Source organism: Paramormyrops kingsleyae, chromosome 6, assembly GCF_048594095.1.
Source record: "Paramormyrops kingsleyae isolate MSU_618 chromosome 6, PKINGS_0.4, whole genome shotgun sequence".
In the NCBI taxonomy this organism is placed as follows: Eukaryota; Metazoa; Chordata; class Actinopteri; order Osteoglossiformes; family Mormyridae; genus Paramormyrops; species Paramormyrops kingsleyae.
Window position 1 is genome coordinate 31,171,494 of NC_132802.1, and position 13,829 is coordinate 31,185,322.

The following is a 13,829-nucleotide window of genomic DNA, read 5'->3' on the forward strand; positions in this document are numbered from 1 at the left end:
GTGAATCTGATCAATTCAAACTAAGTGTCTTGCTCAGTGTATTTTTTTTAATTCACCACTGCAGTTGCATAATCACCAGCCCTCCATCCCAGGATGCCCTGGGGTAACTCATGCATTCACAGAAAGTGGCCTCGCTGTCTATTCTGCTCATGCACGCATTGCAATAATTGCATGCAATAATCAGCAAGGGGCCGGCGAGGCATGCGAGTGAGTAATTAGTACGAAGAGTTCAACTCACGGGCCTCTATAGGTTTGTCTACTTGAACGTGGGCCCTTGACTTGCCAACTGCTTACTTCAAAAGAAAAATTAGTTGATGCATGTATTCTGTAGGAAGATCTGGAGATGCGGAAAGTTGCGCTTGTGGCGTGTGAATCTTTAATCGGGAGCAGGGTGCGTAAATGTTTCCAGTGTGATGTATAACAGGACGCGTAAGAAGACACCTAGGAAACGATCAGCGTGATTCTGTTACAGGACATGCTGGTGGCCGTGTGGCCTCCATGTACCTGATTCTAGAAGTAGGACACACAAGGCAAGTATCTTTAAGTTGCACGGCCTATAGAGCTGATATTGGACAGCAGGGAAAAAATAGGTTTAACTCTCCACTACACTGACATAGACGTCTGACATCAAGGGACAGATGAAAGAAGAGATGCTTCAATGAATCTTATTTAAGAGACCCCCCCCCTCCCCTCTCCATTCCGCACTACCATCCTCCATTGAACACACACTGCTCTATTTTCATTATACTTACCCCTCCCCCACCCTCATTATAGGAGAGGATTAGTGCAAGACCACAAGAAGAATTGAGAACTGGAGCTCAGCTGACTAAACTGCCAGTAAGGGAGAGATGGTTAGTATGCAGCCTAAAAATGCACATGGTGGCAGTAATTATTCCTGCATATGCCTGTGTCTCTGCGCAAGGAGCATACCTGGGAGGAAGCTGGGGGCTGCTCCCCTCAGCCCTGCTCTGCCTCTGCACAAAGAGCCGACTGTCTCAGAAGACATTTGGCTTTGCAAAAAACATCATGATAAAGTCTGTAATATTAACTGAAGCTAATTTGCTGGATGAGACTTTAAATGCTCAGATGATGCTTTTGACATGACTCCTAAGTACATTGAAACCATGTCCCAGTAAGACCATCCCTCTGTTGCCCTTACCGCCATTTAATCTCCATGTCATCGGTTGACCTTTTTCCTCAGCGACCACATGGGGTCTCTTTCTTTGTTTGGGCTCCCAGCTTCTGACAATCGTAACTCCCACAACCATTAATGTCTCCAGGAACACCGAAGCGGCAAGATCAGTAGGGGTTAAACCGCTTCACAATGGCATTGTTGGGATAAAAGGTGAACCATTCAGTGATCGCTGACCCTTAGTGACCACCGTCTCCTCCATGCATCTGACAGCAGGGGGAGAGTGTGTGTGGGTGGAGAGGTGGTCTGACTATGGACTTGAGATGTTCAGGCTAAAGGGATCATAAACACAGAGTGGCTTTCCTACACATGTTATCAGAGCAGCAGTGATTAATGAAATTCCTGAAATTCACAAAAAAAGGAGTACCGTGGAGACGGGATCTCAGACCCCCAGACAATGCTGCAGAGCCCCCCCTTTCTTAAACATCTGACATTCCAGTCACCCAGATTCCAGAGGGGCAGTCCTCAGCCCCCGCCGTTGCTCCCATAGCTGATCGCTGAGATACCTCCCACCTGCCTTTAACATCAGCTAATGCTGAGGATCCTTCAGAATCCACAGAACATGCCGGTAACTGGTCAAAGCATGGAAGGAAGTCGTCTGGGGTTTGTGAAGAACACAGCGTACTCTATCAGGGCATGGTAGCACCCATTGTTCCAGAAGACAGACCACAGTAAACCTTTCCTAATGTGCTAACAATATTGTACCACAAAAAGTCTTCAGATGGAAAGGAAGGGGAAATTTTATCTATGATCCTTGGCCAAAATAGAGCCGTATTGCCTGAGGTGAATGTGACATTTTGAGGTTCCGGAATGTAGGGAGCATAATAAAGTGTGTGTGTGTGCAATGGTGAGGCAGCACTCAATACCCCAGGAATGATTTTAATTTGTATTAAAATTACTGCACACCCCAACCCAGGGAATCAGGCAAGTTATGTACTTCTGTTCAGGTTAAGCTATTATTGAATAACACCCAAATGTTTAGAAGAAGAAAAAAGAATCATCAGGCAATCTCAGATCTGGCTCCCATTCTGAATCCAGAACATTTTTCTATGCCCAGATTGCAGCGTCTCTCACATCCTCAGCATGGGAGACCCCCCCCCCTCACCACCCCCCCCGGCCAACCTGCCAGACCATCAGCAAGCTCCTCACACCAAAGGGGGAAAAAGTGGGCTGTCCAATGGTGAACTGTCCCAGCCCAGCGCCTCCCCCAGAAGGGCCCAGCATTGAGAGCCACTGGCCATGAAACAGGATTTGGGAACGCAGTGGCGGGAATCCCACCAGACGAGGCTGTGACAATTGTCTACCCTCCTCCCCCCTCGGGCCCCTCCCCCACCGCCGCAGGCTGGCGGGAGCAGTACCTCTGTCCTCCTGCATGCAGAAAAGGTCAGGGCTCTTCCTGATTGGCCGGCCGCGGCTGCCAGAGCTACAGAGTGTCAAACAGCTCCTTGACCTATTGGCAGGAATCCCTCGAATGCAGTCAGGACAGGAATCCTCCAAGGTCAGGCTGTACAGTGAGGGAACAAGGTCTGCTTAAAATTTTGATTGATTGCATTGTAATTGGGGGGGGGGAGGAGATACCAGGAGGAAGCATTTTAGCATTAAGTATTTAAACATGGCTTTGATGGGAAGCACACAGTGTTTCTGTGTACATGTACAATGACAATAAAGACTATTCTATTCTATTCTATTCTATTTCACTTCGTATTTTATTCTGGAGATTCCTAGAGATGTGTTACTAGCTTATTTGACCCAGCAGCAGAAAGCGCTGTAGACCACTAATGGAGCTGATTCAATAAGGGATGCTGTGACTTCCAGGCCGGATGCTATTAAACAAACCGCATCTCAGAGAGCTATTTAAACCCCACCTTTCTATTTCTTGGAAAACCTAAATGGAGCAATCTCTCCGTTATGGTGTTTATTTGATTTTGATTGTTTTGTTTCTCCCCGACAGAACGGGAGAAGAGTATTTAGGCGTCAGCGGGTCTAATGAGACGGGATAGCTTTGTTTTCCAGGGGAGAAGGGGTTCTGTCCAGGGAAACAGAAGACGATGGAAGAGCGATGCCCCCCCAGCAGTGAGGCATGTCTCAGGGAGCAGAAAAATATGTTGCCATAACTTAACATCAATGAAGGTGCTAATGCTGACGAACCAAAATTCCATCCATCCATACAGTAACCATTTTTCCAGTACAAGGTCATAGGGCAGCCTGAAATATGGCTGTCAGCGATAAAAACATCAAAAATATGGTATAGATTATGAAACATAGACTGTATTGTTTAATTTAATGAATAAATATGATTTATGTGGCACGTCATTATATTTTATTTTATTAATACTAATTAATATATTACATTTAAGAAATGTCCAAATGAATGTAAATGTAATCAATATTTAGTGGCAAAATTCCAAAGAATATGTTAATGAATGAAACGCACACACACACACAGGTTTGTAATTATATCTTTGTGGGGACTCTCCATGCATTCCCATGGGGAATCCCAACATGGCAACCTTAACCCCTACCCAGCCCTACCCTTAACCATAAGTAACCAAACTAAATAAAGTTTTTTACTTAAGTTACAGATTTGTTGTATAAGAAATGATCCCCACAGTGTTAAAATTGCAGTTTTTTTTTTTATCACTTTGTGGTAAGATTTGGTCATACACATATCTCCCCCCCACATTACACACATACAGATACACTTTTCCTTGATGTCTCTGTGTGTTTGAGCACTGAGACCTCTGGCAGTGGCCTCTACAGCAAACATTTCCAGATTCCCACCATCATAGTCAGCTTCCCGGTAAGTCTCCCTCATGCAGCATCGTGCAGTGTCAGCTCACACAGGCACTGCACGGGTAACCCAGGCTCACTGCACGGGTAACCCAGGCTCACTGCGCGGGTATCCCAGGCTCACTGCGCAGGTATCCCAGGCTCATTGCACGGGTAACCCAGGCTGTGCCTTTATCCTTTGTGGCCAGAGGTTGGCCAGAAAGTGACTCATATTTGCATAAGGATTTTGGTGCACATTATCGCTACAGCAGTGGAAGATGTTTAATGGTGTCCACAATAAAAATGCTATTCAGCTAATATCACCCAGTTTGAGATATAGTGCAATGCAGCAATGGATTTTATGTATTTATGATTTTTGTATTAAATTACACCCCCAATTTTATTTCAGAATTTACGTCCTGGGTGTTCATGGGAAAGAGGTTCCTACGATGAGCGATGGATGGGTGGATATTACTCAAACTAATATTCCAGATTTCACAACACCATTGACAGAGGACCCATCTGATCTTAAGCAGTAAACCCCATCTTTATGTTCTTTTAAGAGACTGTCTCAGACGTTGTCCTACTGAAAAAGGTCCACAGTGGCAGGGGAGGGGCCCTTCAAGTGGTTTAAAGAAATGGTCATAAATAGAAGCTAAACTCTTGTGAAAACTTCCTAGTTCATTTCCTTGCCTCTGACCCTATTGAATCCCACCCACAATGCCCTGCTGGATTGCCTGGTGGGTGGGCGGATCTCTGTGGCCAGCCACATTCCAATGGCTGGGATTCCAGCCGCTCACAGCAGATGAAAGGCAGAGGGGCCCAGAAGAGGGATGGTTTGGAGGCCTCTTCCCATGGCCTCAGCAGCCACAGGACCCCACCAAGTCCCACACTCAGGCTTATCGAGAAGAAAACCAGTCAGAAACAATTACCATTGATGGCGAGTTTCTAAGGAGGGGACGAGCAGAGAGGGGAGCTGGGACATTCGGTCATTTAATTCGCCAGATTAGGATTACCCTATATAACTCCTATTATTTTACTCTTTATATAAAAATATTCTCTTGAGAAATCAGAACAGCAGCAAAGACTGTATAGTTCATGGGTTCCACAGCTCTATAGATAATTTTTTAAAAGGTTGCCTTAATATTTTCAAACATGCTTACTTTCTGAAGCATTAATAATACACGCCAAATCTTTGCGGAAATTCTTATTTTATGAGGAGGAGAAAGAGCAAATGGGCTCCACATCTCTGCACGTTTTCATTTACATTGAGCTGTAATCTCCCGGCTCCCGGCGGTGGAACTGCGTGCACTGCAAGCTGGCTGGGGGAAGCCACGTGCAGGAGGGGCAGCCATGCAGGGCTAAGGCCCCCCCACCCCCCCGGAGAGTGCACACCGCCCTCGGGACTCTGAACTGACTGCACCACGCTGCTACAGAGAAAGTGTCTGTTCTGTGAGGGTTGGAAATGCTGGCAGAGGCGGAAAATGGCTGCCCAGTTTTGAGAAATTAGAGGGAATGAATAAAAACTCCCCAGGCCTTTGTGCTGGCTGGAAATACTGAAACAGTGTCACATGATCACGTCTGATCTTCCATGTCACGCTTATTCCTGGGAACTCTGGCCCGCGCCACTAACCTTCTTAGCTGGAATTTCTTAGCAGATATTTTCCTTTTCTTGCCCAAGGTCTGAGAGAATGTCTAATACATCATTACTGCAAGGATTCATCTATCTGCAGCTTGATATATGCTGAAAAACAAGCAGCAGAAACATGCTCATGGCACAGAGTTTGAAGTGATAAAATAACAGCCTCCTCATCTGGTCATCCTTCCCCTCGCTGCAGCATTGGAAGCGCGTGACGTTTACGATATCAGAGACTGATTTGGCGGGCAGCCGTCATGGAAGGAGTACAGACATCCGGTGTGTTCCTCAAGGGCGTGGGGGGGGGGGGGGTTGCAGGGGCTGCAGGTTCATGGTGATGCTCTGCCATTTGCCCACGTTCTGACGATTTGGTCCATTTTTCACCCTCTTCCTGGTGCTCCCCCCGCTCTCCTCATCCCTGGAAGCACACCCCCGCTCTGTCGTACGCTGGTGTGGTGGGCAGACCGAACACTTGCCCAGAATGACCCCCCCAAAAAGGCTCAGTTTTTACATACTATTGTATCTACAGTGTTTTCATAAAATATACATAAATATGGCCACATGACTCTGGAATGACGCTGGGCTGGTGGAAGGCGGGTTTCGAACAGCCCCTTTCCGAGTGCCGATGTGCTGTGTACGGGTGCCAGTGTATTTTCGTGATGCGTGTGTATATTTAGGTTGCTGTCTGTGTGGTGGCGCTCGGCACTGCAAGGCTTGGCTGCCAGCCAAAATCCCACTGTTACCTTGGAAACCATTTACTACAGCGTGATATCTCAGGGAAAAAAAAAGAGAGAAAATCCACGTCCGGCCTTCTAAACGCAGCGGTGGCTCGCTGGGCCGACGTCACACCGAACGAATCCCCGAAAGCCGTGCGTCTGTGCGTGCGTCCGTGCTGTGAATCACGACGACGGTGACACCTGTGGAAAGGTACCCTCCGCCTCGCAGGAAATGCGGCTGCAAATGCGATCGGCCTCATTATGAAACAGTGGGATGGATGAGTCGAGACAAATGAACAAGCTTTTCTGATTCACATTCTGGAGGAGTGAGGCTTCATCGCAAGGAGCTTAAACTGGCCAATCGGATTGATTAGCTCCTGATTACAGCCATGTCATTGAAACGAGGTTTGCTGTTTCGGTGGGGTTAAACCGAGTTGCGAGTTCAGCTGCACAACTGGGATTTTAAGCTAACTTCAAACATATGTACATTCCCCTGCCAGAGGGGGGCGCTGTGATGGGGATGGTGTTTTGGGAAGGGGAGCATTGCGTGCAACTGGGTTTCCTCACACTGTAAGCACCACACAATGATCGGCGGCATGATCAACATCCCAGTGGGCCTGAGCAGGCCCCAGCATGAGGGCACGAGGCGAGCTCCAATCAGCGAGCTCCAATCAGTGAGCTCCAATCAGCGGGCCCCTGGCGAGTCGCTCGGCAGCCTGGGGCCGTCCTCAGCCACACCGCAGGGGAAAACACGCCGTACCATGTTGCGGCCACAGGGGCCCCCGGCCCAGTGGATGGAAACGTAAACAATCAGACTCCTGCACGTGTGTCGCTGGCTGGGAGGCGGAGCATGGCCGTGGCGTGGGGCTGCATGTCCCAGGAGGATCACGCCAGCGGAGCGTGGTCGCTCCAGGGACAGCTCAGCCCGGGCGCTGCTAATTAGGGGACACAGTACACAGGAAGGAGCCGCTGTGAGCGGCACAGTTGACCGTTAACTAGAGCACTTCTGCCGGGGGCACGGAGACAGCGAGATGGTCAGTGAGGGAGTAATAGCCCAGCATAAAATATGTCTCATTTTACGCAAAAAGCCGTGCAGGTAAGCAGAAATGAGACAGCATCATTAAATATAACTTAAGCTAGCATATCTTAATGCTTAATAAATACCTAAGCTAGCATATCTTAATGCTTAATTCAGGGTTTCGGGGGGGGGTCCCGAGCCTATTCTGGAGGGGTACAAGGCAGGACATTATGACTACCATTAATAAAAATCAATTAACGTAAAGCAGAGTGTGTTATTTGTGTTGAATACAGTATAATAAAAATTAAGAATGGCCTGTTACGAGAAGCGAGTAAACAACATCCAAAAAGTGAACAAAAGGTCAGAGGGCTGAGTCATTAATGGTACTGTGTGAGAGGTTTAGCCCAGACTGGATTTGTTCAATGCGTTGCATTATCTCTTGTCGCCCCCTGTAGGCTTCTACTGGAAAAATCCTGGCTGACCATTAGGCTTTGGTATATGGTGTGTTTTCAGGATGCATTTGGAAGCCATTGGGCAGACTGCAACTGAGATTTTCACAAAATTCCAGTTTTGCACTGGAATTCCAACTGCAATTCCTCAGTGGCCGTGCCAACCTACCTCTGCAGAGACTCACAGTCCAGACAGAGTGACGGTCCACCAGTGAGACTCCTGCTGACTGCCCTCTAAAATTTAACTCCAGGCTTCATTGTCAATGGGGAACTTTACTCTCTTTGTATCATTTTAAGAATCACTCTAGATTTCAACTTCTGGGCCAGGCGGTAAAAATGGTGCTGGCATTTCATTGTGTCATAAGTGGAACTGCCACTAACTGGAAGTAACTGGGGCTTTTCCAGTAACAGAACGGGTCACTTCTCCTTTCTTGTGAAGAGGAACCACTTTATCTCACTTTCCGAATTTGTAAATCGCTCTGGGGATGCTTCTGGTTCTCATAGAGTTGCTTATTGCTGCACACTGAGCTCCTCCACAACAATGCAGCACTGACTTTGGGAAAAACACACATGCAGACAAAAATAGGGCCAATTTGTTTTCTCATAATGGCTGTTTCTGCACGTTCTTGTAAGACCAGAAATGTAAAAGAAGTCACACTCACACACAAGCACACCTCAGTCCTGAAGTCAGATACGGGGTCTTGCATACTTTGTGTGATTTATAGCAGCCTGCTTTAGTCATTTCCAGTCCATACTCATGAGATGCAGATTACGGTAGAGTTGGAGGTCCGGTTTGGGGGAGGGAGGGGGTCTGCTTCTCACACTCCAGCCTCCTTTCTGCCTGCTAGGGGATGAGAGTGGGGGCAGCACTAATGACCAGCCTTGAGGGGTCAGTTGAAGCGGGTACCACACACCCAACGATGCCTGCAGCACCCCAGGGCGACCCCCCCAGGGCGACCCCCAGCACAAAGGCAGCCCCTGTATCAGAGCAGCATCCATAACCCTGCGGCCTCGTCACTCGCGATAACACTCCTCAAGGACGAGGCCACACCACGCACCTCCGTGACGGAAACACTGACACGTCCTTTGTGGGCACAACTCAAGCATTAGTAACGATCCCCACGTACAGTAACACCAACCCAGACACCCTCCAAGAGCGATCCTCTGTCCTTCAATAGATAAATATTACTGGGCAAAAGTCTCACCTTACACTGGCATCACAAATCGTTAATAGCAGCTAAAATATATATGATGACCTTTATGGTCTGATAACCTATTGCCAAATTAAATATGATTCATGTTGTTATGCTGACATATGCGTATTTGTAATCCATACTCACAGGTCGCTTATTCACGCTAATGCATGGCATGTGCAGCTGGACTGAAAAATAAATGATAACGCAACTCTTCCTTTCGTTTTTCATAAAACAAGAAAGTGAAACTGTAACATAGAACCACTGCCCTCAGCTGGAGGGGTTTCTCTTCCATGTGGACTTGAGTAACCTTTTGAGAGGGTAGGGTTAGCTGCATCCAGTTTGAACTGAAGTTGTCGTAAAGAGCAGTGAAATGAATGGCGAATAAATGAAATATTCATCAAAGCAGCTGAAGCGTGCATGTTGGCATTCCTCTGTAAATTAAGCACGGTTGTATATTCACTACACCAATGGCAAAGTTTAATCCATAGTCTATATTTAACTAAAACCAGATTTCATTCAGAATTTACTAGAGGATGTTTAAGTTTCAGACCTGAGGGATGACTGGCTGATCCTGAAGTACAGGTGTGTCTGACATCAGCAAAGCACAGGCCTGCAGGAAAAGCAGAAACAGAAGGAGAGCGAGTGAAGCCACGTCTGTCTGGATATGGCTGCCATCCATCCATCATCCATCCATCCCCAGCAGTATGCACATGCACACACACGCACACACACACACACACACACGCACGCACACACCCACGCGCGCACACACACATGCATAGACACACACACACACGCACAGGTTTGTAATTATACCCTTGTGGGGGGTCTTTCATTCATTTCTTTGGGGAAAACTCTAATCACAGCATTACAACCTTAACCCCTACCCAGCCCTAACCTTACCGTACAGTAAGTAACCAAACAAAATACAAAACTTTTGGCATTTCTAGTTTTTTGACTGGATTCACAGATTTTTATAAAATAGTTTCCCATTTTTGTCAGAATAACCAGTTTTTATCACACTGCAGTGACATTTAGTTCCCACAATGCCACAATATAATATAAACATAACACACTCACACACACACACACAAAACAGGAAATTTTGAAATGCCAGTTAACCAAACTGTTTGTCTAAGGCAGGGGTGCCCAATCTTATCCGCAAAGGGCTGGTGTGTATGCGGGTTTTTGGGATAACCTGTAGGTCAGCTGTTCAAACCCAGGTGTGAGGACTCTTCAGCCAATCAGTCCTCTAATTAGTAATCTAATTAGGGAGTTGCAGCAAAAACCCACAAACACACCGGCCCTTTGCGGATAATATTGGGCACCCCAGTGGCCTATACTACGAAGCGGGGTTACTGGCTTATCGGGGTAACTTGTCGGATTTAAGGTAGCACCGTTTAAATGGACCTCATATTCGTTCATTTACATTTTGCCCAGACTACCTTAAATCTGACAAGTTACCCCGTTAAGCCAGTAACCCCGCTTCGTAGTACAGGCCACTGGTCTAAGGACTACAAGAGGAAATTAAGGCCCTTGAAATTTTGGTTTAAATGAATAAATCATAATCATAATTTTTAAGTTGCTTTTTCTCACCTGAAACAAAGAGCAGGTGGATGCACATGTGTGGCAGCTACGATTACATCAGAGGCTGAGCATCAAAGGCAACTGGTACATATAAATATTATTATTGTGGAAAATATTTTTGTTGTTTTGTTTTGTTTCCCTTGTGGCAGACTGCAGTACTGCAAGTATCTAGGCCAACGATGGCCAGTGTTGACGGTTAGTCTATATTTCATTATAATGCTTTAATTAAAACCAATTAACGTGTGTTTAAAGGAACAACAAAATTAACTCTTTAAAATGTCAATGTTACAGAGCTAACACACTGACATACCAAAAGAAAAGCATTCCTAAAAATACCTATACCTACTTTTAAGTTACGCATGCATAAAAACGGCTTGTAAAAATACAATTCAATACATGCCAAGCACATCTAAAAAAAATCAAGAAAATTATAAAACACAGATGTAGTACCTTAGTTTTGCGGGATTTTGTATTCATGGAGCCGCAGGTCATATTGAACAGCCCAAGAGAACGATAACACGTAGCTGCCTTGTTACTTAGGACAGATTCATGGTAAAGGTTTTTTCGCTTTTATTAATATAAGGATTAATATAAGGATTATATTAATACATATAGCATTTAAACGTCATAATATATATTTTTTTAAGATTATAACGATAACATTTTATCATATATCACAAGAGGGCAGCAAAAGCTTACCAGAGCGTCTTTTATACGTTTAACGATCATTTTCGGTAGCTCGCTTACTATAACGTATTAACGATCATTGTGGGTAGGTCGCTTACTATAAGCGACTTCGGGCTTCTTTCTAAAGTTGCTTATAATTTCATTCAGTTGCCGCCGGCAGTTTCCAGACTATTTTTTTCTTTTAGGTTTTTACAGTTGCTGTACTGCCCCATTCTTCTTTTGATTATTCGATTAATTTCCTTGCTGGCTAGTTTCTGCAATTCTGACTAGCTCAGGTGATGTAAGAATTTACATAATTTTACATCAATTCATTTAAATTAAATTTTTGACCAGAATTTGATATTGAACGAGTGGTTAAAGGTTACGTGACAGTTCTCATTAGGCAGATACATATCACATAATTTTGCATCTCTCTATCATAAATATTTTCTTTGCATTTTGGTATTTATGAGTTTAGTATTAAATAATTTATGTGAAATGTACAACAAAGCGGCCTATTTAGTTTAAGCCATAAGGAGTTACTGTCACACTAACAACGCAAAATGATAACTTAAATCTTTATAATCATGCCTCCAGTATTTCAGTTACTGTTGCATGCATATTATATTTACAAGGTGTTATGTCGGGGCATGACGCAGAGAAGGACCATACATGTTGTTGCTCACAAGCAAGAGGGTTTATTTAAGTAAAACAAAACAAAAAAAAAAGTTAACACGAGGGGTGAAAAACAAAGCAGGTAAACTGCAATATCTAAGACAGAGAGCAACACAGGAACAACCATAGCAAACACAGGAAACTACAAGAGCTACACAGACAGCAACAATCATATTGATGGACTAAAGACTGAAGCAAGGGCGGGCTGTAAGGGGATGTGTGGTGGTGTGTTTTTATTGGGGGGGGGCTTTTTATTTGACATTTTCGCTCCAGAGGAGGGGTGGGGAGGTTTGTCCTCGGGCCCCCGGTTGCATTTTATTAGGGTATCTCTACTGTATGAATAGCACAAAAGTGTAATTGACGGGAGTTTCTGTCAGTGGAGATGATAAGACACGGTCCCTCACTGTAGTGTAGCGCTTTCCCCTTAATGGTTGGTTTTTAAAAGACGGTTAATGTTTCAACTGTGCGTTTGATACTGACTAATATTGTGTTATTTAGCAGTGTTGTATGTTTGTTACAGTGTAGTTTATTTGAAATTGGTTAATTGCTTGTTTTTATCGTGGATGTATATATAACACAAGAATGCCAGTGTGAATTATTTAATGGTGTCTCAATAAATGCATTTTTATGCTAAGTTTCTGTTGTGTTCTTCAACACCATGTCTGTACTTTCTCCCAGAGCAGTAGAGTGAACCTATTGGGGATTTTCTGGCCGAACTGAGGTATCTGTGTGCATTTCCATTTTCTTGTGAAAGGCCCAACTGATCAGGCTGCTTCCGAAGCCCAGCTTGGCTTGGAGCATAGCTATTCCAGGGCCAAAGTCAAATTTAACATGAACAGAGCTGACAACATGCTCATCCAGTCCATTGCCATTCTTGACCAGTTGAATAAAGACATCGATGCCTGTGCGTGAAAGGTATGACTGCCACTTCCCAGAACTTATCAAGATAGTGAGTGACAGCACCACATACTGCCGCTTGGTGCAGCTCATCAGCAACCGTAAGGAGCTTAGCGAAGAGTCCTTGGCAGCATTAGAGGACATGGTGATGGATAGTGCCATGGCTCAGGCCATCTTGGAGGCCGTACGCAACTCCATGGGTATGGACATATCCCCCATTGACTTAATTAACATGAGGAGGTTCTCCAGCAGAGTTGTGTCCTTAGCAAAGTACAGGCTGGAGCTCCAGGAGTATCTGCGCTCGAAGATGGGGCAGGTGGTTCCAAACTTGGCTACCCTCATTGGAGAAGTGGTTGGGGCTCGTCTTATATCCTACACCAGCAGCCTGACCAATCTGGCAAAGTACCCTGCCTCCACAGTGCTGATTCTGGGGGCTGAGAAGGCCCTGCTCAGAGCTTCGAAGACTCAAGGAATCACTGAAGGAATCACAATATGGGTTGATCTTCCACTCGGCCTTTTTTGGGCGTGCTGCAGCAAATAACAAGGGTCGCGTCAGTCGCTACCCGGCAAAAAAGTGCAACATCACCTCACTCATTGACTGTATTTCAGAGGAACCCACCAGTGTGTTTGGGGACAAGCTGAGGGATCAGGTAGAGGAACGCCTGTCCTTCTATGAGACAGGAGAAACACCACGCAAGAGCCTTGATGTGATGAAGGAGGCTGTGCTCAAGGCTGGAGAAGAGGCTGCTGAAATCAAGCAGAAGCTGGAGAAGAAAGAAAAGAAACAAAAGAAGCCTGGAAAAAAAGTTGGAGGCCCTTGCTACAACTAATGCAGAGGAGGAATAGGGTGGAATGAACAATGCTGAGACCATTGGGGAGGAACATGAAGAGACTGAGGTAGATATTGTGGTGAAGAAGAAAAAGAAGCATACAGAAGAGAGATGAAGAAGAAGAAACAGAGTGAGGTGGTAGAAACAGAGCTTGTAGAGTTACCACCACAACCAGAGAATAAGAAAAAGTCCCACCCC

The 13,829-nt window shown here is 45.5% G+C and overlaps 1 pseudogene; it reads left to right on the top strand.

Annotated features, from left to right (window-relative positions):
- Window positions 1-6,897: 6,897 nt before the first annotated feature.
- LOC111851619 (nucleolar protein 56-like) lies at window positions 6,898-13,647 on the top strand (annotated as a pseudogene).
- The last annotated feature ends 182 nt before the right edge of the window (window positions 13,648-13,829 follow it).